The following is a 27,852-nucleotide window of genomic DNA, read 5'->3' on the forward strand; positions in this document are numbered from 1 at the left end:
ACATTTATTACAGGAATGACAAAAAGCAAACCCCAACAGCCAAACCCCAGTAGTGCACCTGTGGAGGATAACAGCAAAAAGGCAGCGCCTTTACTGCCCAGAGCAGAGGAAATGAGATTAAAGACAGCCCTGCAGTTCAAGAACAACAACAAAAACCCCCTCAGACTGCAAAGTGTCCCTTGCAGAAGCCCATTACCTCTCTCGTAATAATTTGGCAGCCAAGTGGTGACTGTATTGACCACGTCTGGAGGACAGGTTCCTCTGCTTACACAGTAGTCTCTCCGTCCATGGGGAAGATGGGATGAAAGGAGACCTGCATGCTTTTTGGTGATGGCCATCTCCTCTTTGAGGGAGGACGCATCTCCTCGGTGACCAGACAGCTCTGAAGATGCACTGCCACGTCCTCATCCAACTGAGGTCTCACAGCAGGGAGAAGATTCCTCTAAAACAGTAGGATCAGGGCCTGAAAGGAAACCTGAGAAAAATGGCTGCTATTGGTGAGATGGAAACCAAAATGGAAGGTGGAAGAAAGGGCAAGAAGGATGGAGGGGGAGGAGAGAAATGAAGGAGAAGTTTAGAGAAGGAAGATAAATGATGGAGATACTGTAAAGATAGATCCAGGCAGAGGCAGAGAAGTGGAATGGAATCACATGGAAGAGCCAGAAGGGAAAGTGCTGCAGAAAAGAGCAGACAGGTATGGGAGGAGAAGGAGAAGGATGACAGGGAGGGAGCAGCTGGAGAGGGTGGGAAAAGGCATGGAGAGATGAAGAAAGCAGGGAGGAGAGAGAAGGACAAAACTTTCCCCAGACTGTAGTGCAGCAGCCCTCCTGCATCTCTTCGATGCATATAATGGGGCTTGGAAGAATCTTCATTTATCAGGAATTCAATTAAGTGGAATAGTCGTTATTAATTTTATAGGAATTATTTGTACAGGAGAGCCTGGAGTGAAGAAAGGCCTCCTGGAGCCATTTCTGCTGTCAATGCCCCGGGTCAGGTAGGCACTGGCAGCACAGTCTCACCAGTTGAGATATTAATGAGATGCCTCTAGGTGCAAATGATAGTTTAATAGGTGTTACTTAACGGGAGCGCCCCTCGCCTGCGCACGTCGGCGCGCGCAGCTCCTGACGAGGCTGCCTCCTTGTTAGAATAAGTAATTAGAATGTAGGAACACTCACTTTGACACTTTAATAAAGTGTCAGCCATCATCAATTTAGTATTTAATAAAAATAAAATTAAATATTTACTACGTTTTTATAGCATCATATTTAAAATACATATTCCTCAAATTTCGGTGATTTAAAATGAGGTCCTGCTAGGACTCTGGCCCCAGAAAATAAGTCCCACTATTTCTTCCTTGGGCTTTGTCTGCCATGGGAGGGAGGGACTTTGTTAGGGACACCAAAACCCAGCAGCACAAGGAGGGACGTGCTGTTATATGGGGTGGAGAAGAGGTTTTCTTTCTGTCTTCTGGGCCTCCCCGTGCTGTCTGGAGGCTGAGGATGAACTAAGCTGAGCAAGTCCACCCCCAGCATCCCTGGGGCTGGCGGGGCACAGGGAGGCAGCTTGAAGGGGGGCGATGGAGCAGGTCCCTCCCTGCTCGGCACGGACAAGCAGTGCCAACCCAAAGGCAGAAAAACCTGCAGCATCTCAGCAGAAAGGCAAACCTCCTCTTTGGCAGACCCTCCCTGGGATGTGGGACTCGGGCTGGGGAGAGCTGCCACCACTGATGGCAGGCAGCCAATGCCAAGGTGTAGGGGAAAACGCAGCTCTGTTCCTGTTCCGCTGGAAAAACAGCTTTCCAAACCAGATGTTGGAAAGAAAACAGAAGAAAATCCGGAAGATTAAAGCATGCTTTAAGCCTGGAGGGAATTTGAAAGCTAAAATAGCTTGAGTGAGTTTGCTCCCCTCCTGTCTCAGCATCCCAAGTTCGCCCTTCCTCAAGGTGCCCACCCAGCCAAGGACAGTCTGCCGTGCTGGGACCTCGGGATGCCGGTGACACCCTGCTGGCAAAGAAGCCGGACTGATCCCCAAGACTCTTGGTTGCCCAGCAAAATATCTGAGTGCGGATCTTTCTCACCCTCTCCTAGCTCTTAAAAGAAAGCAAAGACACAGGAGCCTGACGGCTGTGCCAAAGCAGAGCCCTTTTGGGGAGCACACAGCTCTCCCCTATGCACGTGCACCCTGACTGCACCGGGGCGAGTGTTTTGGAAAACAAATGAAAGAGCAGAAGGAGGTGCAGGTCCCTCTGGTCGAGGTGCCTTGGCAACACGGGGTTGGTGTTCCCCAGATAGCCCCCTGCTAACAAGGGATCCTGTCTCGGAGACTATGAGTCACCGCTGAAACCCTGGCAACAATTATTTAAATCCGATCTGCAACCCACATGCTCCAGAGCCCTGCTGACGTCTGCTTTTTGGGGGGTCCTGGCGGGGCTGCGTGCAGGCTGCTTGCACCCACGGCATCGCTCCTGGGGGGCTGTGAGTGTTGTTGGACCCACCTGAAAGCACCACGAGACTTGTTCAACGTCACCAGCCACCTGGGGCCAAGCCCAGCCCAGCTCCTCAGGTTTTTCGAGGCTAAGAAATCTCTTCTCCCTGGGCACCGGACAGGTTTTCCCCAGGTGGTGTTTCCTGGAGGGGGTGGCTCTGTGGATCCAGCCTCCAGCGCAGTCCCACCTCCTGGACCTTCAGCTATCACCTGGGGGTCCTCATCCAGATTAGGGCCGCATCCCCTCTGAAAGAGCAGGTTATATCCCCCCAAAACAAGGCAAACTGACCCCACCTCCAAGACACATCTGCATAATTCTCCCAGGATTAAAAATGAAAATTTTACCCCTCTGGAAACTATTTTCTGGCAGCTCTATCTCCAAAACACTTGTGGTTTATCGATGCACACATCCTGTTACGCACTCCGAGCATCCTCCGAGCACTTCCCCGAGGCAAACCCCTGGCATTGCTCCGGCGGCTGCCGGCCGGAGCCGAGATGCTCAGCAAGGCACCGGCTTTGGAGGAGATAAATCAGCTGGGGGGGCTGGAGTAGGGCATGCAGGGGGTGAGCGGGGCTGGGTGAGCCCCGGGGCAGCTGGGGCTGCTGGCAGGGACGGGGACGCCCGCAGGCTCCCATGGGCGCTGGGCGCGGTGCTCTGGAAAAGAGTGCCACGCTGTGTCTGTGCCGGGCCTTACAGCAGCCAGGCAGCCGGCAGCGATCCCTGAGGCTGCAGCAAAACTCCTGCCCGAGGGGGCTGCAGAAGCAGTGGGGTATCCCAAAGCTGCACCTGCTGCTTGCTGCCAGACCGGGGTACGGTCCCATCGCATGTATCCCTGGCAAGGTCCAGGTGGGCAGAGCAGAGCTGGGCAGCGATCCTCCAAGAGCCGAAGGCATGGGTGGCTGGCAGGGCTGGTGCTCTCCTCGAGGCTCTGGAAAGAAAACTTTAAGTTATTGCTGGGGAAAATTGGGCGTGACACAAGAACCGGATAGCAACAAGCATAACCCGGACCTCTTCCCTTCCTGGGCTTGTCCCAGCAAAATGCATTAACTGGCTGAGGGCAGGGCAGGTATGTCAGGAGGAGCCCTGAGCACCCAAAGCACAGCTCTGGTGGGACCAGGAGCTGCCGGGAGCGAGCAGCTCAGCAGCACCTCCCGGTGCACTGCTCTGACCGACGAAAAAACGGGATCCCTGGCTGCATGAACACAGGAGTGCAGGCAGAAACAGCACCTTTCTGCTCAAAGCACTAAAAGCAAAAATAAAAGAAAAAACAGCCATCAACAAACTCTCCTGTTACCTTGTTCTCCCCAATGCACACAGCTCCAAGCAGGCACCTGTCTCGGCCGTGCCCTGCTCGAGGCTTCCTGCGCTGGTTTTGCTTTCAGCCTGCCTGCCCACGCACCTGTTATCCCATCCACAGGGGCTGCCTGTCGCTTTCTGGGCTCCTGGTGACCGCAGCCTGCCCCTACCCACGTTAAAAGAACCAAATGTGTCTTTTAGGGACTCGGCAAGCCCTGTCCCACGGGCAGCACCCATCACCTGGCAGCAAATGAGGCCACTCCGGTCCCTCAGATGCTTTCAGAGCAGTTCACTGATGGAGGGGGGACAGTTACGGACAACCTGGAGCTCAGCCTGATTTCACACTCCACCATTTCATACTCGTCATGCAAAGCTCGGCCAAAAAAGCTCTGCACCAAAGCATCTCAGCAGCTGCCCACGCTCCGTTCCCAAACTAACACGGCGCCACTTGTCACCACAAACAGCACCCAGCTCTGCAATGGGTAACGCTGGCAGCCTCGCCTCGATGTTTTCACAAGGAAATTCATACGCTGACCTCCTTGGCGAAACACACGGCGAGTGCCTTCAGTCTGGTTTACATCTGCCACGGGATCCTGTTACATTCAGAACAACCCCTGTCAACGCTGAATCTGTAACAATCAATAAAGAGAGAGGGTTTGTTTATTCGTTGTTGTTTTTTTATAAAACGTTTTCTCATTCCTAATTGTGTTATTTTGCTACTCCAAGTTTTGCAAGTTTTGCCATTGTCCCCCCCCTCCCCTTCTTGTTTTCTTTTAGGACAAGCTGTCATCTTTTCGCATCTTTTCACCAGGCCATTGCAAATGTAAAACTGTAAATTGCAGGATTGTGCAAATAGCACTAATAGCATTTGCATAAAAATTGGTTGCAAAGAGCAATTAGCACTTCATTAATAATCAATGAAGGGCCAATTTACACATTGCCCAAAAGCAAATTGTAAATTCAATTTTGTCTATAATTGAGCATTTGGTGCTGGGCAACTATACAATGGTGCCAGAAGAGACGGGCGCAGCAGTTTCAGAGTCAAATCTCCAGTGAGTTCAGGTTTCAAGTAATTCCCAGCCTGGCTCTTTCGGAGGCCAAGCCAGCACCTCCTTCACAATGGAAGGAGACTCCAGGAGGTCCGTTTGTTTCAGCTTAGACAGAAAGCTCACATCTCTGCCTGCTACCATCCCTGCTCACATACAACCTATTGCGAGGAACATGGATGCTCCTTATACAGCAGAGGTCTTTGACCAAACACACCTTGCAGTGATGCTGTGGGGAAGGGGAGATGCATGAAGGCCATGGGAGAAGTCATCACCCCGGTACTTAGACCTGCACATCATCCCATTGCAGTGTCAGCTCATGCCCTACAAGTGACACCAGAACCTCCTTTACTTCGGTAGAGGTCCAACATGAGCCTGGTGGGTGAAATGTTCCTACTGAGCCAGTTCATCCCATCTCCCCTTTGCCACCTACTGCCACACAGGACCTTTCTGGGATATCCCAAATGTCTGCAGCCATTAGGATCAAAAAAAAACCAACACCCAAAACCCAAAACCAAAACCCAAACAAGCAGCCCTGCTTTACCACTTTGATTTCAGCATCGGAGAATTGTTCCTGGGTCCGGATTTGGCCATGAGGAGATGTAGCCCCCTGGCTTACCCTCTAGGTGAATGGCGGCATCCAAAAACCCCAGCCAGCTTAACCAGGGTGACAACTTCCCAAGTCCCAAATTCTTCCCTATCTCATCCACCACTTAAAAGACACAGCCAGCTCCGTTTCATGAGAAGAGTCTGACTCTAAACCACTTGACATCTGAGGTTTTCTTATCGCATTCTACGTGGATCTCATGAATCTGGTGAAAAGCTAGACGATCATTTAGCAGGGGTTGGTCGCTTTATCTATTTTCCATAATAATTTGAATATTATTACAATGGCACCTTTCATCTGGGGATATACATGCACTTTACATATGTTACATTAATTTCACCGATGAGCTGGGGAAGCACTCTTTATCCCTATTGTGCGGATGAGGAAATGGAAGCACAGAGATGATATACCGCTTGCCCAGTCTCACGCAGGAAGTCTCTGACAGAGCCAGGAATAGAAATCACATCTCCCATGTCTTATGCAGAAGAATATCTTCATGTCCCTGCCCAGTAGCTGAGCCCTTAATCCAGCCTAAGACACCTACACAGGACCGCTTTGCAAGAACGGCGCAGACACCCAGTGGCGGTGATGCCCTGCTCCGGGAGGAGACTTCCTAAATTGCTCCCACCTTGAAGGCTGGACGTGCCCTCTGCTCTGGGTGCCCAAGGGGAGGGAGGCCAGCTCTGGGAGCAGTTTCCATCCAAAGTGGATGTTATTACTTGGTGTAACAGGATGCTCGGCATGGGATGCCCGGGACTTCTCAGCTTTCACCCAGCAACGTCCCAGCTCCTTTTTTTCTTGCCTGTTCAATCCACCTTTACCAAGAGATTGAATTTACAATGGACTCGAACACATTTAAATCCATTTATTGCAAAATTACTTTTCAATAATTACATCACTGTGCTGACTGTGTTGCATAATGAAATTAGCATGAGAGATATTAGAAAGAATATAAAATTATAAGAAATATTGAAATACCTCTTTCCCCGTCTGCCTTAGCACAGCCCATAGCTTAACTGGAAAACGAGCACTGCTCCTGGATGGGATTTAAATGCATCAAGTGTAATTTTATAATGTCTTTTATATAAATTAATTATAATGGTTATTGCTGCTTTACATTATTAGATTGAAATTTGCCTCCACTTCAGTGCATTAAAAGAAAGCTGCACCCATTTTGTTCAGCAGTGCCCAGGAAGTTCTAGTGGCATGGAGCCATCCTCCCCGCGTCGGCACCACCGACACACCTGAAGTTTAGCACTTCGGGCTCATGTTGGCATTGCAGTGACCACCCATGGGTCCCAAAATCACCCCTAGAGCCTTGGGGTCAGGCACTGGCACCCCGTGGAGATCTCTGGCTGGCATGGGACTTTGCAGCCTACCAAAATTTGGTTTTCTGCATAATCTCTGTAGCAACAGTAGGGGTGCCCAAGCTGATTTAAGCAATCCCGCCCCCATTTTCTACCTGCAAAGAACTAGAGGTGGTAGAAGAGGCTTATTTTGTGCATCCCCAGTTTTACATGCACAGTTGATACTTTTCTAATTTTCTCTTTTCTCTTCTGGGTTATTATACACACACACACACGGAAAAAAAAAAAGTGCAGGAAAGAAGGCAGCAAGCTCTCAGGTAGCTAACTAGGCACTTACTTGCTATGCTGGACAAACCACAGTCGTGCAATGCAGGAGGAAGACACAGAAATATGCTTTTACTGCCGCTTAATCCTCAATAGAAGTCTAGTAATATTCAATTTGTGACATTATTTGCACATTGAATTAATCCAGAAACTAAAGGGCTAATGAGTTGCGGAAAGTAGCGCATGGCTTAATTGTAACAACAAGGGCCTGCCGGGCTCCATTTGGTCCTGGTTAAAAATAAAAAACTGCAACCACTATTCCACACCAGGTAGGCCCTAAAGAAGCTGAGAACAGGCAAGCAGCAAACTGAACAATGCAAACTATCTGAAAAGCTGTTCTCTAAATACCCAGCCAGACTTGTCCTTATTTCCATCCTTGCTCCTCCTGCAACACCACAACTTATGTTAAACAAAGCACAGAAAAGCCAGGATGACCAGTGGAAAACAAAACAAAACAAAGCAAACAGTTACCTCTAGAACTATTCTCCATGAAAATAATTGCACGGCTTCCTTACAGAAAGGCTGGTGGAAAAAAAAAAGGGGAGGAAAAGGAGAGGAGCAGCCCTTCATCCCACCCCACTGGTTCCTGGTGCAGGTGACTGCTGGTGGCACCGCTCCCTGCTCGTTTCAGAGGTTGCAAAGTTCTCCCCAAGCCCTTTCCTGGGAAGAAAAGCCCTATCTTCTGCGTGGTCTCATAGATCCTGCCCCTTGCCCAAGTTCCCTGCATGGCAGAAACTCAATCCTTTCTGTAATGTTCCCAGTGTGGACAGCTGGTCCTTCCAAAGATCTCCTGGAAATCTGACCGAGGCAGGGAAAACAAACATGGAAAGTGGCATATATCCAGCAAACCCATCCCAAACATCACCATTGCCCCATCAGAGCCTTGCTGATGGTCAGACCAGGCCAGCAGGTCCTCATCATCTGCTTTCTCCAGACAACAAGACTGAGATGGAGCTGCCAGCGAAGAGGGTTGGAGCCCTCAGCCTCGGATGGAGCTGGCTCAGGAGCTCAGGAGCTTGCACCGTGTAATAGAAAAAGTGAATAAATCTAAACAGCACTTAATTTATTGATGAAGTAAGAAAGACCGTTTAATGTGGAAAACATAAGCAAGATCAATAGCAGAGAGCACAAATAACTAAAGCTATTGACACATAAGTATTTTAAGCCTAATTGCAGGCATATGCACTTTCTAAGGGTATCTCACCTTCTAATAGCACCCTCGAGATTATGGGGTTAATTGATGCAGCTGTTTACTCCTGGCTCACGTGGTCCAGATTGGGATTCCCTGGAGGATGCTATTAAACTAAAGTGTTTAATGAAGTACTAAAGAGTAGAGTTTCTAATATTCTCTCCTTGAGTGAGATTGAATGGAAACTGGAGCAAACTTCCCTTCCCCAGGTGGGAACTGCAGCGTGGCATGGCTGTAAATCAACCTGTGCTCCTTGTGGGGACAGGCTTGCCGTGCAGGGGACAAAAGGTTGCTTGGGTTCACTTGCTAGGCTGAGGGTGTTGGGATATTTCTGCTTTTTTTCCTCCCACGTCAAAGTTAAAACAGACCTACAGAGGCATTCCATGTTTCAGGGCATTTCAACATGATAGTGGTGGGGAAAATCGAGATTGCCAGAAAACAGGCTCTTAAAACCAGCCTCCCCCTTTCATATTTTGGTACCCTAGAGAACCAGGTAGATACCTACGTAGGACACGAGTTTCCAAGATGGACAACCCTGGCCACAGCGCACAGCCTCCCTGCACCCATCACACCTTGATTTCGCCCTGCAACGGGAAGGTCTCGGCTCTGCATCCACCACCACCTCCTAGGAGTGGTCCAAACCCAGTGAAAAAACATGTGAAGTAGTTCTGGGGGCTGTTTGTCCTGTTTCTGTACCCGTTGTCACAGGGATACGAAGAGGTTGGATGGGGATTATCGATGGGATAAAGCCGTAATCGACCACAAGCCGTACCTGTGTCTGCTCCCTGCTCCCCTCGTGTCTGGGACCTCTGTAATTTTGGGAGGATGCTCTTGGAGCTGCAGAAGGGACACTCAGCTCCCGGGGACATGGGTCTGCACAGTGTGGGTCCCACCTGCAGGACCTGCAGCTCCTGGGCCAGGGCATGGTGTTACCGTGCGTGTCCTCACCGGGGCTGTCCAGCCGGAGCAGCACACCAGAGCTCCTCTAACCCCATATGACATTTCTCCTCCGCCAGGCAGGTTTAAGCTGAGCTCTTTTATTTCAGCAAACAGCCAGATAGCACGGCTCTGCCGGTATGTGCTAACTCATTAAACGACAACAATAAATGGCTTGCACTGCTCTGTCCCCCCCAAACTCCATGCTTGCTGCAGCACAGGGCACGGCCAGTGTCCCCTCTGCAGCCACCCCACAGCTGCAGGGGGGACAGCATGGGGACACCGAAGCCCCCGGCGCCAGCATTGCAAACTGTGTGCAGAGCTGAGAAAATAAAAGCAGCCAAAAGGCCACGATGGAAAACCAGGGAGAGAGGAAAATTAGCTAAGAAATATGCAGCCTGGATGTTGATTCGCTAAAGAATAATTATTGTCCTCTCACGCGTCTTGCTTGCCCTCCTAACAAATATAATATTTTGGAGAGGACGTGTCTCCCTTTACCACCGCTGTCTCTCTCACGCCCTTTCTCTGTCTCGCTAGCTCTGACTCTGCCTCTCTGATACCAACTCTGCCAAACCGTGCGATTCTGATGGAAAATTCATTAGTCGTCCTTTTTTTTTTTTTCCTTCCCCGTTTTCCCAGTCAGCTTCGCGCCTGATCTGTCAGCCTCTTCCATCCTGATTATCTGGAGACGCCAATTTCAAAGAGACATCTTAATAGTGATGTCAACGAATTAATTAGATGTGTTAATGAGCTAAAAGCAACCCAAATTAAATTAATGCAGTAATAAGCACAGACAGCAAAATTAGCTCCAATTTCTGTAAATGATTCTGAACTGTACACAACATCTCATCCTGCTAGAACATTACCATCCCCCAAAGCTAATCAAGAACTCCAGTGCAATTAACTGCTTAATTACAAAACACACACACAGCTCATAGATCCAGCAGCAGGAGGGGTGCGCCGTGCTACCGAGTGAGCGGGGAAATTCTCTGCAACAAACGCCGCGCATCGGCCCCGCAGGAAAGGCTGCGTCCCGGCCAAAAGCACCCCCAAGGAGCCAAAAAATGGGGTTCTCCGGAGCGAGGGCAGGAGATGGGGCAGGCAGGGGGGGCCAGGAGCACCCCGCGCACCGGGTACCTCCGGGGGATGATGTGTGGAGCCAAGGATGCTCGCCGGCCGTGCCCAGCGTGGTTCCCACATCTCCGCGTTGTTTATTGTGTTTATCAGAGTGGGGGCTGCATGGAAAAGCCTAATTGTCCAGCTCTGCTCGTCTCCCCCGGGGATGAGGGGGAAGCCACTAATAGCTTTGTGAATCTGCTCAGGTATCTGATTAGCGCTAATTGCAGGCGAGAAGAGAGAGGGAAGGAGCAGGACGGGGCGGTGATGGAGGGAAGGGAAAGAGGGTGGTGGAAACGGGAAGGGCGAAAGGGCTGGGGGGGGACAGAAGGAAATCCTCGGGATGGGGTGGGGGCAAAGGGAGAGGTGAGCAAGGGAATGATGGATACAAACAGAAAAAAAAAGGGGGGGGGGGGTAAAGCAGGCAAACAAAGAACTGGAGCCAGAAACAAAGGGAAGGAAGGCGAGACAAAAGGGCTGCACGCTGCCAGGCCCCGCGGAGCAGCCGGGGCAGGAAGGCCGGTGGGGACAACGAGAGCGGCCCTGTCCCAGCCCCGCCGAGCTGGGTGGCACTGGGGGTGGTGAGAACGCGTGGCAGGGTGACACCGCCGAAGCAGAGGTTGTGGAGTCATTAGTCCGCCGAGCAAATGAGAAATATTTGCGATAAAGATGAGGGCAGAGATTCGCTGTGACAAATAGCATCTCTGTGTTTGTCTCTTTTTTTTTTTTCCACCTTTTATTGCAATTAGTTCGGTCTGTTAATAAGCAAAGGATATTTTTAGTTAATTTTGGTTCCAGTTAATTGATTCAAAAGCGAAACCCAGCAACTGAGTTAATTGATCCATGCATCTTATGCCGGAGTGGCGAGGTATTCTCCGGGCAGCTGCTGTTGCAGGGGCTCGTGGCGGCGCAGGAGGGATGGGGAGCGGGGCTGTGACAGTGGCAGGGGGCAGTGGGGACAGCAGTGTCCCCTGCCCTGGGGACATGCGATGGCCTTCACACACCCTGCTGCCTTCAGGATTTCCTAAACCTCAGCCAAATTGCCCCTTTCTGCCTCTCCCGCCTGTGTCGCGTGTCTGCATCTTGTCACAAAATCTTCTTTTTAATGGGAAGACTGGATCCCCGTGCTGGTTGGTTTAACACACGGGTCTCCTGTCCCTGCTCTGCTGGAGACCTGCTGCTCCACAGCCAAGGGTACCCGACACGGAGCTGCAGTTGGGTTCAGATTTACATGGTCTGCCCTTCTTTTCGGGTCTCATCACGAAGGGCACAGGCAGTCCCTCGAATCACCCAGGACGAGGTCCGCACAGAGCAAGCTGCCCGGCCACACAGCTACCGTGGGCATGCGTGCATGTCTGGATCATACACAATTTTATAAACTGCAGTAAAGTCCGCTGGCAATCAGGCTGATGGCTTTGCAAGTTGTTTCCCTTAGCAAGTGCCGAGCACACCTCCCCAAACACCTTTCAGAAATACCTGTTGATATGTCTCCTGTGTTTTCTGCAGGGCGTTAATGTTCCTCTTGCTTATTCCTTCTGATAGCGCCTCATGCCATTCCACAGCAACCTCATCATTTCCAGGGAAAAAACAAATCTCCCGGGGCAGATGAACCAGAACTGTCACACACATGAAGAGTACAAGCCAAAAATTGGATCTCACCCTCGTAGGTGCCACGCAAACAGAAGAACACCTGGGCTGTGATCTACGCAAGCAGGTTGGAAAGGAGATGCGAACTGCGACGGTGATAAATGAAGAGGCCCTTGGCCCTCTCTGAGCCATCCTGGGGACCAAAGAGCAAGTGTGCAGGATCAGACCATCATCATCAGGCAGTTCGGCATCCCTCAGAGTACACAGTGGCCTTCCCATGCACAAGTGCTCTGCAACCCCTCACTTTAAACAGCCCAAGTATTGCTGACAGCTTCAGGAAGGGAGAAAATCACGAAGCAATACACCATGAAGGCTACAGAGGAGGTTTTCTAAGCACAAATTTCTTAGGGCACAGAAAAACACGGCTAGCAAGGCAAAAGCAGGCATCATGCTCTCAAGGTGGCCCTGCTCCCGACCTGTGCACCAGTCCCCCCAGCTTGTACCACTGCTGCTGGGGGCCCCACGGTGGCCATGAACTGGATGACCCCATGCAAGAGGGCCACCCCCCTGCTCTTACCCTATTACCCTTCCCATACGACGGTGGGATTTTCCACCCAGCCGTGCTTTGCCACAACTGCCACGTACCTTCAGGTCTCGGAGAAGAAACTCAAAACTGTTGGTTTTGCTGCTGATGAGGAGAGCTAAATTTGGGCTAAAAATGACACGTAATTGAACATGCTCTGACAGTTGTATACCTGGCCACTTCCATACTGTTCTCACTTTTATTTTAATAATAGGAGTTAGTTTTTAAGGCAAATAATGCACTTTCAAGGGGATGTTAAGGATGTTATTTCAGTCTCTGGAGGCTACATAGCTTGGCAATGAGAACTAGTGAGAGACGGACAGACAAATTGCTTGCCCTCTGCAACTGCAGCATAGCTAAGGACCTACCTAATGAAAGAGCCTAATAAAAATAAGATGTTTCAGAAAGCGCACGCTGAAACGATCTTCTGGAATTGGGCCTAATAGCAAGCCCTCTGTGCCAGGAATACGTAGCTCATCTTCATGCCGCTTCCTCTCTTCCCAAGTTTATAAATGGGATATTACGATGCACTATCCGCCTAGAAAACTCAATAGATGTGAAGTTGGACGAGGAGCTGAGCAGCTCCAACGCGGTGGCTCCGAGAGCACTCAGCACCCCTCGGCCCCGGATGCACGGCTGCCTGCCAGGAGCGGCGGGCGCTCGGAGGGGACGGAGCTGGCTGGGAAAATCTGGAAGGGGGGGTACTCTTCGATAACACCGCAAATTAACCACACTTCAAAACGTCGGTCCTTGATTTGTCAGCGTATTTTTGAATAATTTAGTGGGTTTGGCAGGTGGCTGTGATATATCATGTAATAAGAAGGGGGAAGACTTTTGAAACAGAAGTTAATACTTTCTGCGAGAATAAGGAAATAATTGTGTCAAAACAAGCCCTAATCACTGAAGTTTACCTGTTTCTCAACGCACACGAGTTTGCAAACATGATTCCCATTAAAGCAAATGAGAAACACATGTATCAATCTGTGTGCCTTGAGAAGAAAATATTCTTCACAAGTGCCTTTCTTGGTGTTGTCTGATCAATCCACCATCTGGTTTTATTTATTCATGATTTCTCAGACTACTACAACAATATTGACATTAAATACAGCTTTGGCTTATTAATTTTTTTTTCATTCATATGTATTTTAAGTCGATTTTATCGACTTCCCCTTGGCTTGCTCTTTTAGCTGTTTGCTTGTGTTCCTGGCCTGCTACTTCGTGCCTACCTTTACATACATTGCCCACGTTTCCTTGCCAGCTCCTTGCTTCTGCTCCAGGTAGCTGGAGCAGAGTAATTTCCTGTTCCAGGCGTGGTAGATGAGCTGATTTAAGACCCCGTTGACCAGACTGGGGTGGCCCTGCTTGCCCTGGGTTTTCTAAGGCCCCATGGAGCTGCCCCCAGACCCTGTAGCTCTGCCAAGGGGATGGGGACAGCACATTGACGCCCCAAGGAGACCATCAATCTCCCTAACCCTGGGCATACGCAGGCAGGTCGCGTGTTCCCAGTATATTGTGAAACTCAAGACAGGCAAAGGTTAACTGTATCTGTACCCCCTTTTCTATCTCGCTGCCCCCCAAGGTGCCAGGCCCAGCTGGGACTGCACATTTTCCTGCAACCACCTCTAACTTTGACCATCACTTTTTGAACTGCCAGCTCATCAGGAGCAGGTCTGGGCTTTCAGGAGGTTTCCAAAGCCCCTTCCTTCACCTCGTCTCTGCCTCACCCCAGTTTCAGGCAACGCTGACCACACCAACCAGCAGATATAAGAGAAGGCTCCCAGCTACAGACCACGTCTTCACTCAGACTATAGCCATTAATTTGGAGGAAGATTTTGCCTACAAATAGGTTTTGAGATTTTGGTTCTCACTCTTAATATGCCATCCCTCTGAAAGAGAGCAAACCCTGTCCTACTTCACAGTCTTATAGCCCCAAAAATCTGTGTCCATTTACAGCCTGCTCCTGTGTCCTGTACAGTGTTTTCCCTGCCTCTCCAGTAATCTTTTTTCTCTGTTTCTGCAGCTTTATCTTCCCCGTATCCCTCGTGAGTTCGTACTCCTTCCTCCTTGTGCTTTGCTCCCTGATCACCACATCCCCCTCTTGTCATATTCTTCACTGGCGGAGTAACAACCTGTCACATCCATAACCTCTTTGCACCAAAAATGTTCTTTGATCTGTGTAAACTACATTTGATGCTGAAATCCTTGATATTAATATCTTTTGTTTGTGTGTCAATGTTCTCTAGAATCTAATTAAGCAATGTTTTGAGAGCATTATATATGTTTGAACAATTTGGCAGAGCAGACAATATGAGCTATTGACCTGCAAGGATAAACTGTGCTTGCAGATTCTAAGAATTCACACGTGCCTGCTCCTTTTTGCTATTTCTTCTGAAATACGTGCATTCAGAAGGAGGCCTTGTTTTGCAATAATCTCTGCGAGGCTTAATCAGGTAACTTCTCACACTCCTCACTGTAATTGCAGCGGCAGTTAGAGCAGGGCAGAGCAGAAGCAGATTTCAGCCAGCCAGCGAAAACAATAATAAAATAAAACAAAGAGCGAGTTCCACCCCAACGCTAATAACAGAGATTATTCAATCAATAGGCTCTTGTTATGAATGAATAGGCTAAATTGCCTTTGAATGATGTAAAGATTGACAAGGTATAGGTCAGCCTGATAAAACCACTTACCCTAATTTGACTTCAGCAATTTGGAAGGCAGTGAGGGCTGGCAGCGGGGTCGCAGCAGCAGGGCGCAGCGCGGCGATGCTGAGCACGTCCTCGCAGCACCCTGCAGCAAGCGCCACGTGCCTGCACTGGATTGGGCCCGGAGGGGCACTGAGAAGAGGGGAGGGAGGGAGGAAGAAGAGCAGCAGCACATCACAGCAAGGTGATACAGGAGGGAGAAGGGATCTGGGCATGCAAGCCTTGGCCCCTCGTTAAGGAGCTGGACAGAAGGGAGCCCAGCGCATCGGTGATGGTGATGGGAGGCACCCTGCGGGCAGGGCTGGGAGCTGTGGGCTCTGCAGGACTTCGGATGCTGGACTGGGCACGTGTTAGAGATGCAGCCTGAAGAACAGGCATGTTTTGAGCTGTGGGTATAGCTCACCCCAAATCACCCTCCCATCCCTCCTACAAGGCACAAACCCATGGCTGGAGCTGTCAGCGAGTCTCTGCTTTCAGCAAGTGCAGAGATCCAGGACAGATAAAATAAAGGGCACGCTTGTACTGGGGAAGCTGATGGACATCTTTTTTCCTGATTTTTTTTTTTTAATTTGCTTTTTTACTTGAAGAGAACATTTTGCAAACAAACCCAGCATTGGCAGCCACAGCAGAGGGACTGAGGGATGCTGCCTTGAATTTTCCACCTGCAAACGCAGGAATCACTGCTGTGCCCCTCCACACCACGGGAGTGAGCCCAGGCTTCATTTGCTAATACCTGCAAATGCACTTGGAGGGCACAAAGTGCTCCCTAAATGTTGACCACTACTATTCTTGCGTCAAGGTAAGAAATGAAAGAGACAGGGATAGAGTTCGGCCCAAGGACTCTAATTATGGATAAAATAGTGTCTTGAAGAATGTATGGATGGAAAGAATAAAAACATACTTACCACCTGGAGTAGTCTGGGTTACAAGGAGCTGACGTGTCCAGAACCAGCACGTTTGGCCTGCAGGAGGCCCAAGCAGCTGAAAGTGATGAAGATGGCATCATGGTGTCCCCACCCGCATCTGTCTGACCCAGCGTCCGGGAGGTGGGTTTTTGGGAGCAGGTCTTTGCTGGTCGCCACCCCAAAGCAGTATTTTTTCGCTGTAAAAAGGGGGATTTGGGAGATCCCACTGCTGCGGCACTGAGTTATTTACTAAGAGCAGCAGCGAGTGTGGAGCTAAGGACAGCTCTGGAGTTTCCTTAATAATTTTGTGAACCACAGTGACCCAAATTAAAAAAAAAAATCCTTTTCTAATTTGCTGCTTCATCATTACTAAAGCCTCATCTATTTTAGAAGCAGAGGAAGGGCAGTGGCATCCAGTGGTTCCAGCCATGTTTTGGGAGCAAGGAAGTTGCACACCAGGATAAGCCTCAGCAAGGCAGCAGCCAAATCTGTGCCTCGGTTTCCCTATGCACAAGATCCATCAAACAGCTACTGTCTCGTGCACAAAATGCTTTCTAAACTGTTCATGAAAGGCCTTACACAAGTGGTTATTAATATTAATAATAATAATTGTTGTTGTTACTAAGCCAACTACAAAAATAATTTTTCAGAGAAACAAAGTGCCCTGTCTCCCGGTGATAGATGGCAGCGATGTTGGAAATTACTCACAGTGTGAATCTGGTTTCCAGTCTGGTTCCTTTCAATAAATTACAGACCCGAGCCCGGAGTGTGCACAGTTTACCGAAGTAAATACAAAGTAGGCAGGAAGTATATTCCCCCATCAATTTTGCTCACGGTCATTTGGGGTTTTCTCCAAAGTAAATATCCCCAAGCAGTTCCTCAGCATCTTTAGCTGGGGATGGTGTGCAGGGCAGGGCAGCTGGCCCTGGGGCTGCGCATGGGGAAATGGGGGTCCTGGTGGAAATGGGGGTCCTGGTGTAAATGTGGACATGCCCCATCCACTCCAGCCCACGCACCGCTGCGCCCTTACCCGTCTGGCTGCGTCTCCTGCGTGCTCTTCAATTTTTATTTTTTTTTTTCTCCCTTTTTTGGGGGGTTTCGCCGCTGTTGTTTATCCGTTAAATTCCTTCCAGATGGGGCTGCGATTTTCCTCCTTCCTTCAAGCCGGCGGCGCGCGGCGGCTGCCCACCGGCAGGTGTAGGGCCGAGCACAGCATATGCCGCGGGTTTGGCAGCGCCGGCTGCGGCGGCAGCTCCCGTGCGCGTCTCGCCGGGCAGCGCTCAGCTGGGACCTGGCACCGCTCGCAAACACCATCTGGCCTTGGCAGGCCCAAGGAGCCCTTCCCGCACCGGCAGCCCGGATGGACGGACGGATGGACGGACGGATGGATGGACGGACAGCGCCAGCCCCGCTCGGCACGCGGAGATGCCGCAGTGCTGCTGGGAGAAGGGGCGCAGGGCAGAGTAAAAGGGGGGGGGGGAGTTGTGCAGCAACATCTTCTGCTGCTCCCTCGGTGAGTGCCGGCACTGGAATGATTTCTGGATGTCTGGATTAATGTCAAGGAAAAATAAAAGATTTTAAAAAAAAAAAAAGATGCCTGAAGCCTGCGTGGCAGTCCAACAAACTGCATCGTGCAGATCCTGCGGCTGCTGCAAACAGCTGCAGGATGCGGCCTGGCCCAGGTGCTGGGAATTCGGGATGAACACCAGCCCGGTGGGTTTGCCCTCGGTGGTGCTCACGTGTTTTGCTGGCACCTTGGCCACAGCCCCGTCTCCTGCCCACCCTGCAGAAAAGCCCCAATGCTTGGGACAGCAATTCTGCCAGGGGGCGACCAGGACAAGGCTTGCAGCAGCAAGCTGAGCGCCCTGCCGGCCCCGCACCAGCGTGGAACCACCAGAGCTACGCAGGGCAAGCAGCATGTTGGTGCCTGCTGAGCTGCCCAGCGCCCCCAGCACCCTGCCAAAGGGTGCTCGCACCCTCCCCATGCAGTGACAGAGGATGCTGGAGGTTTCGTTTCCCACCTCGCCTCACCTATAGCCTGGTCAGGAAGAGCAGCTGCTGTGACTCAGCAGGGTGATGCACATCTGGGCTCCCCGCGGGACTCTCCCCAACTTGCTTGCCCACGTGCAGACCCCCTGAGCCCACTTGTGCACAGCTGTTGGCCTCCTGCTTGCCCGGGGCAGGCAGCCCACGCAATGAGGGCTTGGCGCATGTGCCTGGCTCTGTGTCTCCTCGGAGGAGCTGCTCACGATGCTCTGCTCCATCTTCACCGAGCCGTGGGCTCCCCTGCCCATCCCAGCTGTGTGGGAGCTGCTTTGCTCTCACCTCCCGAAGCTTTCCACGGGCACAGCCAGAATTGCAACTGATACCACTGGGCACCACCTGAGCCACGTGCCTGCAGGCAGCAGATCCCTGAGGTTACCAAAAGATCCTGTTTTACCCCATTTCTGCAGGTGAGGTGTTCCAGATCACATCTAAGCAGACGTGGGGGCCTGGTGTCCCCCCCCCCCCCCCCGTTAAAACCTCCTGCCCTTTTGCTGGCAGATGCTCCCGGCCCTTCTCCATCTCCCTCCTGCAGCAGCTGCCCAGTGTTACCTGCCCAGCCCTACAGCCGGCCCAGCGAGGGAGAGCACGCTGCCCTCTGGGGTGAAATGTGGCTTTGAGGTGATGGAGCACCCTAAGAGAGCCCAAGACTAGAAGATGGTAAAAAAAAAAAAAATTGCTGTGAACCAATAAAGTCTTGCAAATCTCTGAGAAGAACAAGCAAAGGCAAAGCCAACACGGTGTCCCAAAACTGACACCCCAAGAGATGCGAACACTGAAGCTGCTCTCACCTACTGCCCTCCTGAGGCCCAGCAGTGAGGGGAAGCTCTGAAACTTGGTCTGTCTGTCTGTCTGTCTGTCTGCAGAACACGAGCAGGCTGCAGCGCCCGCCACCGAGGCCTGACGGTTAGCTCAGCTGCAGCGAGGTGGCTGCAGAGCCCTGGTGCTCCGTGGTGCCGGCGCTGGGTGCTGCCGGCGAGGGCAACGTGTGAGCACTGCTGCCTTAGAGCAGATGACTGTATGCAGCAGGGCTGGATGTATTTCACCGTATATATCTCCACGCTACAAAACCCAGCTCTTTTACACACCGAGCAGCTTAAAGATGGGCTGTCCTCCAACTTCACCGCGCCTGGCCGTCCCCTGGGCTCCGGCCAGCCTGGGAGGCACCGACAAAGGAGGAGGGATGACAGATGCTCCCCATGCACGGAGGCAAATAGAGATGGGACGAGGGGAGAAAGAGAGCCTAAAGGGAAAGAAAATGAGCGTGCACACCCACCCGTGCACACAAAGGCAGGCAAGACAAAGAGAGGGGGGCGAGCGAAAGGCCGGGGCTGGAGGAGAGGACCCGAGGCGGCAGGCGAGGGCTGTTCACAGCGGCATCGCGCGCTGCTCCGGAGAGCTGCCTGTGCCGGAGCTGCATCTGCGAACCAGCATCCTCACACCAGCCCCTTGGATAAATATTTATCGTGCCAGGCTCTCTATCACTTCGGTTTCCACCAGATTAACCTCGATTCTTGCAACAAAAAGCGCCCCGATGCCCTGCCTGCCGCGCGTGCTGCTCTGACCGTCCTCCTGACTCCCCGCGGCCCTCGCTCCCACTCAGTGAAGGACAGAATTTCCTCTCATCAATCAGGACCGGATTTCTCCCATGCCATGTAAATAATTTAGAAGCACAAGCATCCATGGCACTGCTTATGTGCAACCCAAACCCAGTGCCAGGAATCTTGGGAAAAGGGCCCAATAATATTGTACCAGTCCAAAGTAATTAAAGTGCATCATTACATATAAATTTGTAATTAAACACTTTAACGTAATCATCCCGCACAGCACGATTCCTGATGAATTAATTAAAAGAACTCCAGAAATTAATGTTTTACTTGTCACCATTGTTGTGCTAGCTGTAGCCATCTCCCTGACTATTCCTGCAGCATGTTGTGAAGTAATTATATCATTACTGGGGAAGGGAAAGGCCCAAAGTCCCAAAAGAGGAGAAACCTGAAACAAAGTGGAGACAGCAACCACAAAAGGCAGAAGCAGAGCGAGTCTCCCCACCTTCGGCGCCAGCAAAAGGGGCGTTGTGAGAGGAGGGTGAGGATGTTGGGGACGCCTTGCTGGCACCCATGTGTGTTTGCACGCTCGCCCAGGGTGGGTCACTCACCTCTGCTCGGCCTCCCTCACCCGTGCAGGTGTCCCTCACCCAGCCCCCGCTCCTGTCCCCATTCCCGTTCTGCAGGAGCAGGGCAGCCACACAAAACAACCACCCTGCCCCGTGTATGTCCACCCATTCCCTGACCATTCCCCCCACGGCCTGCACCCCCCACCAGCCCCTCTCTCCATCTGACACCTCTTCCACCCGGCCCTCCCCAGCTCCCTCCCTAGCACCCTCCATCCCTCTGTGTTTCATGTTCTCTTCCTCGTCCCCGCCTCCAGGCACAATTCGGTGCCCCTGGGTCCAGCCACATCCCCCCATCCCCACCGAGGCACCACCAGCAGCATGCTGCCCTATCCCGGTGGATCCCCAGCCCTCATCTGCTAGGGTGAAGGGGTTAAAGCTGAGCCTAAATTGAATCGTTAGATGCAGCGGGCATCGCTGTCCGTCTGTCTGTCCATGCGTGTGTGCACGCATACATCTACATGCAGCGTGCAGCCCCCCCCGTGCCAAAAATCCTGCCGGGGGCTGTGCAGCGCGATGCACGTGGGATGCTCCCCGCAGCCAGAGCCTGGGCTCCGATTTCCACTGCAAGGAAAATGTACAGATAAATGCATGTATAGGACGGGCGCCCATCAGCAGGCACACCAGGACGGGCTGCTCAGTGGTGGGGTCACCCACGGGTGGTGTACGTGGATGGAGCCCCCCTCGTGGCTCCTCAGTGGGGTGCCCGTGTCCCCGCAGCACTTCCAGCACTGTCCAGACACGCAGCTCCACAACCCTCTGTCGCCAGAGCTGGAAAATCTCCCTAACCTATGGCTGCAGCACTCGCGGTCTGTATTTAAAAGCCACCAGTAAGTAAGGGACTCTCCCGTGGTGTGTTTTCCATGAATGATATTCCCAGTGCTGGTTGAGGAGCTGGTTACTGCTCCGTGTCCCCCAGGAGCATCCCGAGCACCACCTCGGGTCTCACCCAGATGCACCAACGCTGCCACATCAGCAAGCCCACCCTGGACCCGGGGGCTGCTTGCTCATGCAAAGAGGAAAGCAGGAGCAGACAAAGAGATGCCACCCATCTGCCGTGCCAAGCCCCGGCTGTGTCTCCACCAGCTGTGCGGGGGCCACAGAGCCACTTCCCTGCTGCCTCCCCCAGCCCCAGCTTCGCCTTCACTGTGGTTGTCGGCTTTGGGATTTTTCTTCCCCTGATTTCCTCGGGAGCTGCTGCAAGGCCCAGGGTGATGAGGGTGCTTTCCGCACAAGGCACGGACAGGCCCCCAGCAGCTCCCTCTCCCAGGCTTGTACCGCGTGTGACTCGGTTTCCCCACCCAGACAGTACACGTAACCAGGGCCGTATTAGTTAATTTGTACAGCTCTTTGAAAAAGAAAAGTGTTTGAGGCTTTGCACACTGCCAGTGGGAACAGATCAACAGGATTTCTAACCCTTCTGAAAAATTAAAGCTTTTGCCAATTAAGCTGGCGAACGCATGGATGTGAATCTAAAAACCTCTTGAGTTCGAGACCACGACCAAAGCCTCCTGAGAACAGCCTCTCCTGCTGCTCCTCGGGCTCATCTGGGTCAGAAACGTGTCACAGAACCCGGCTATGGCCGTCCCAGCAGGCACACGCCTGAAACGTAACTGGGCTGCAAACAGGACTGCAGCGGGGCCACGGCTCAGGACATCTATCCAGGCAGTGCTAATGTGCAGATAACGTCGTCTCCTCGATTGCTTGAACTGGTATTGCAGAAATGTCGCTGCAAAGCGTAATTCCCTTTAATTTTGCAATTAGCCCTCTAATTTGAGTTGCAGCTCTGATGCCACCAGCTATCAGCGATCTCCACATGCAGAGCTGTGCCAGCGTATGCATTGCCTACGTTCGGGCGACGTCTATGGCTCCAGTGATTAAATCCCCACTTCTTCTCCTGCTCTGGGCTGCACCTCCACTGACACTCGCTTGGATGAAGTCGGATTCAAGTGAAAAGTTTTACACGCCGTAAAGCAACCTGCACACCCTGCCCATATACCCCTGTTGGGCAGGCTGAGCTGACCAGGAGCAGCAGCAGCACCCAGACAAAGATGCTGGCACCACCCACAGCTCACCCGAGGGGAAAGGCATCGCCCGGTCCATGCACAAAGACTTGCAGAAGTCCCCGGGCTCCCCCGGAGCCGTGCAGACTATTGGAAGCTGCAGGAAAACAATGCCACGGCGCAGCGACGAAGCAGCCCGAACAACACCGTGATGGATGGCAAAGCAAATCGCTTGGTACCTGAACGTCGCCATCCTTTCCGGGCTAACGTCCACCCTGGCACGGCCCCGCTGACTTCTGCTTAGCCATGTGCAGCTCGTTGTGGTTCACCTGCAGAAAGCAAACCCATCCCCTGTGCTCGAGGTGCAGCCCTGCGCTGGTCCCTCAGTGCTGTCACCGACATGTGGCACAAACACCGCTCTGTAGGCACAGGGAAGAAGGTGCTAAGGACACACCGAAAAGGATAAAAGTCATGTGTGAGCACAGAAAGCACGTGGGCTTAACCCCGTTGCACAGCCCTGGGCTAGTGGACGAGGGCAGACACCCGAATTATTGCACAAATTGCGGAAACTAGGAGCTACTCAGCACCCCCATGTGCGTGCAGTGGCACTGATGGATACAAGCAACAGGCAGGCGCGCTGCGATGCACAAACCCACATCAGACCTGGGCACCCGCTCCTGATGGAGCCGTTTAGCCCCACCAGTGCCTGCCCGAGAGGGTGGCACTCTGCACGGGAGCCTGGGGATGCCAATTAAAACTGTCACTCTCCAACAGACCGTGCAAGCTGTGGTCAGCCACTCGGTCCCTTGGTGCCACCGTGGGGATGGGAACAACCCTGACACCGCTCCCCATGCGCGGTGGGTGCAGCCTGGGGGGGCCACCCCGTCCCCTTGTACACACGCACCCTGGGAAGGGTCTGGCTCATGGGGCTGGGGACCCCTTCTTCACCCTTCCCCGGTCCCCAGTGGAAAAATTTACCTTTCGGAGCAAGTCCAAGATATTAATTAAGATAAATCTACCTCAATTTTGAGATTCTCTTATCACGTAATTTATCAAAATTATGTTAATTATTTCTGTAGGGCAGCAAAATTATTACCTCTTCCGTGTCTGATTTGTATTAATATTCATAATTTAATAATTCAGCATCCAAGCCATCTGGTTTGGGGAGCCACGCTCCTTCCCCTCCCTCCGCCAGAGCCAAATCGCCGCAGCCTCTCCGCTCCTGCGCCGCTCCCCGACGGCTCCCAGCCCAAACCGTGCCACCAGCTCTGGCACTGGCATCCCCCCGGTGCCACCAGGGGGGCCGTGGCAGGGTCCCGTGCCCCTGGGGACGGGGAGCAGCCCCTGCCCCTGCGCCGGGCTGAGCCTCTGTCACCGGTGCTGTCTCAGCCCGGCAGGTGAGCGCAGCTGAATTGACATTTTCCACACTTTGTGATTTTTACACTGTAATTTGACATAATTAATGCCTACATTACTGCTGATAATTTAGCTAGTTAATTAAACTCGGAGGAGATAATTAAGGAGAGGCTACTGCTTGGACTGCTAATTGTTTTTGTCATTATTTTAGGGGCCCGACAGCTGCCGGCTGAGTCATCCTCCCCATCAGCTGATGGCCGCACGTGGCCGCGGTGCCGTGGGCGCAGGGCTCGGGGCGAAGCAGCCCAGGGGCTGCCGCGGCTCAGCCCACGCAGATGGCGAGCGGGGGCTCTGTGAGCACACGGTGCCCAGTTCGGTGCTGGAAAACAAGAGGACAGATGTCAGGAGGTGTTTGCCGAGGAAAATCTGCGCGGTGGAAGCAGGGGAGAGGCATTGAGCATACCCAAGGTCTTCTTCCTCCGGGTCATCAGGCCGTGATGCAGCCCACGTGCCTGGGGGGAACGCCAGGATATTTGGGGTGACATGGAACAGAGACACCCACTGCCTGGCCAGACGGAGAGCAGGGCTGAGACCTGCAGTTCCCAGCGCATCAGGGCCATGTGCTGCAGGGAAGGTCCATCCACCCACCCTCATCCCCACGCACGGCATCGCTCGCACCGCCGGCTGCATCCTCCCGCGCAGGCAGCACCGTGAAGTGCAGCAGCGGCACCTGCTTCCTTCTTCTCGGGTGCTCTGGCCTCATATTCAACTGCGGCTAAATCCCAACGCTCACTGAAAGCACCAGCAGGTGGGCGACGGCCCCATCTGGTCTCTGAAGAGAAAAGCACATCGTCAGAGCCGAGTCCCTGCTCCCCGCTGCGTTTTTCGTCCCGCGGAGCTCCCGGCAGCGCGTTCCCACCTCATTGCCCCAAACACCCCATTGCCCCATTTGCTCTCCAGCAAGACTTCGACAAAAGCCCCAGCCCCTCTGAGCACATGACACCAGCACGGAGATCGAAATTTGCATCTTTTCCTTGCCGGGCTGCTTGTTGCCCTGTGCTGCTCAGCAAAGACCAAAAATCTCCAGGTGGGAGCAGAGCCTACGCCCTGGGGATGGTCAGGAGCTGCCGGAGCACAGCACAACCCCACAGCCCACAGGGAGGAAGGCACAACCATTCCTTCTCCATGGCCGAAGGCCAGCTTGACATCTCCATCCAGAGATTAGGAAGGAGACCGGTCACTTCCCAGTTCTGGCAAATGCCCTTCAAATAATTTGATTAATCATCTTAGCCCCACTCGGCGCAGTTGGCATCCTCCAGAATCGAAGCCTCTCCTGCAATGCTGTGTCGAAAAACCATGAAGCTGCTGTAAAGGCTCAACCAAGCATGGCCCAAGGCAGGAGCTGGTATTCCAGAGGCTGTGCACTGGGTTGGCTAAATATTCCCTCTAAATATCTCTCCAGCTAGCAGTCAGAGACACGAGATGTGTAACAAATCACACAGGGACTGCTTGCCTTCTCTCACTGTTAGGAAGAGGCACTTCTTTTTTTTCCTTCTGCATTTCTATTTATCACAATGAAAAAAAAGTGTCAAAAGGGCTTTATATTCTCGCTTTGAGCAACAGCATTTGGACAGCCCCAAGGATAACAATCTCAGCAATCATGAAAAAGTAAATACTTTGCGCTTCTGTAGGCCCTTTCGTCCAAGCATCTCACAGCACTTTGCAAGTGTTGGCCCCAGTCCTGCAAGGGGCCATGCACATGGATCATCCCATACAGGAATTTATTCGCTGGGCCCAGCAAACCCCATCCACGCGGCTCTGCAGGGCTCTGGAGTCGTTCACCTCCACGTGCTCCAAGTCAGCTGCTCCACCTGCACTCGTGAGTGCACCAAGAGCCATTTGTTGCTGTCCAAGTCTGAGCTCCTGGGGTCCTGGGGTTGTGTTTCCATTCTGCAGAGCTCTCTTCTTTGTCATTGCGATGCCATCCCTACCACAGGAGCCCTCAAAGCCCAGAAAGCAAAAGAAAAATAAGATAAACCAAACACGCTCTCTTTACAGCGTGGTGCTTTTTCACAGGCTCGTGCCTCTTTGGAGTCATGCTTCAGGATTTCTGTATTTATTTTCACCAGAAGAGAGCCATTCCAGCACTACAGCACTCAGAACAGAATAAACCCAGCTGATCTCAAACTGCTCCAGGAAAACTGTGGCAGGGAGAGCAATTTGCCAAAGTCTGCAGCAGCGCAAAGAATAACCCTCAAACATCCTTGCTCCCAGTGCCAGAGGGACAACCACGGCCCATGCCAGAAACCATATCCGTGCTGTGGACAACGTGGTCCAAACAGCCTGGGGTAGGGTTGGAGTTTCTGCTGTCATTGTTTTCTTTCTTACAATCAAGAAATTTTATTGCTCGCTGTACTGCAGGACAGCAACAGCAAGTCCAAACCTGCTACTCCCCATCAGCCAAATTCTGGTAGTTCCTAAAGCTCCTCAGTACTAGGGACACCAACACCATCACAGAGAGCCACATCCCAAAGCCATAGTCCAGTTAGGCAACATATTCCATGTTGGCCAACGGGGAGTTACAGCTGGGCGATAGGAGAGTCACTTTTCTTTGAGGCACGAGCCTGACCTTGTTGGGACACCAGGTTCATCACCAGCTTAGGGACAAAGGAGGCTACACGAAGAGCCCTGGGCAGCTCGGCTGAGCAGGAATCTGTCCCCAGAGGTGCCCAGGGATTTGCTGGCAACTTGAAGGCATCCACGGTGCCCCTTCCTCCGCAAGGAAGGACGCATTCAACGCACTTGGTGTTCTATAGCTGAGCAGCACGGCAGCCTGCAGATAAAATCCTGCCGGATTTCAAGCCACCCTTTAACTTCTCACCTCCATGCTCTCTTACAGTGAAATGAATATCTCAGCTCCGTCTGGTCCGGCATCCTCGTCTCAGCAGGGACAGCCTCAGCCCGGCCTCCCCTGGCCCCTTTTCCTCCAGCAGACACGGACACAGGGAGAGTGCCCTTAGTACTGGAGCGGAGCGAGACGCAACGCAAGAGCATTAGGGGGAATGAGAGATTGCAAAAGCACAGCCATATCAGACATCTCCAGGCAAGATAACACGATAAATAATCAATCAATCCCTACAAAATCCTTAAGTGCTTGATGTATCCTCCTGCAAATTGAATCACTTCTCCTACCAGGAAGTTCTCTCTTGTAAATAAATGAGAGCAGAAATGGCCCATATTGAAAAATAATGTTGTTAAAACCACTGATTAAGTTTTACACAAGCATATGAGAGCAAACTAAAAGGTTTTAGCTTTTTAATTTAAGAAATGAGGAATATGATATAATTTCAATTTGTGATGAGATAAGATGTTCTCGATATTGTGGCTTCAATTGGATTATATCCTAATGTACTTTTATAAAGTGTCAGGCTAGCTGCAGATTAAGGTATGTGTGTAATATTCTTTATTAACAATTTAATGGACTTGCTTTCACTCTATCCATCTTAATCAGTGTTTCCAGTCCACCTGGGAGATCTAGTTAGTGCAGAACCTGAAACTCCAACCTGATGAAAGAGGGAACTCAGTGATCCGTCAGTGTCAAAAACAAGAGGGAAGCACTGATAAAAGACTGCCGAGGATCATCTTTAACCTCCTGTCATCAGCACCACTCCAAAAGCTCTCAACAACCACTCTTGGAGTCACTCAATGAGACATATGCCCTCCTCAGATCTGCATCCTTCCCCTGCCAGGATATTAAAGGGGCTTTTGGCAAGGCAGGACTTCCCAAACCACAGCGTGCAGTTGCCTGATCCTGAGGGACCCGCTCCTGTAATCCTATTTTACAGTCCAACACCAGTGCAAGCGCAGCCTGGTTGTGCAGGCTCCCCACAACTCTCCAGTGCTTGTCCACAGCCTCTGCTTCAGCGGTTAGACGCTTCCATCTCATTTCCCTCTGAAATTTATTCATGACCAGCTTCTATCTGCATGTTCTGGTATCAATATTGGCCTTTAGCTTAACCAGCTCTTCTCCCTCCCTCGTGTTTATCTGCCTGTGCAATCACATCAGCCCTCAGCCTTCGTTCTGTTAGGCTAAATAAGCTCTGCTTGTTTCGTTGCCTTTCACAAAGGGACTTACTGATACCTTCTCCGCTCTCATGACCCCTCTCTGCACCTCTTGCCGTTTTCCAGAAAAG

At 51.9% G+C, this 27,852-nt stretch overlaps 1 long non-coding RNA gene across 2 annotated transcripts; it reads right to left on the reverse strand.

The window, feature by feature from the left end:
* On the reverse strand, positions 1-27,785 carry LOC308178601. Of its 2 annotated transcripts, none has more exons than XR_013939845.1 (3): positions 26,541-27,785; positions 6,413-24,491; positions 1-4,410 (listed from the first exon to the last, which is right to left on the reverse strand). It is a non-coding gene; the product is annotated as an uncharacterized lncRNA (long non-coding RNA). The 2 variants fall into 2 exon arrangements; XR_013939846.1 differs by lacking the exon at positions 26,541-27,785 and adding an exon at positions 25,502-26,534.
* Positions 27,786-27,852: the final 67 nt, after the last annotated feature.

The sequence above is a fragment of the Anser brachyrhynchus genome (assembly GCF_964034855.1).
Source record: "Anser brachyrhynchus genome assembly, chromosome: 15".
NCBI classification, from domain to species: Eukaryota; Metazoa; Chordata; class Aves; order Anseriformes; family Anatidae; genus Anser; species Anser brachyrhynchus.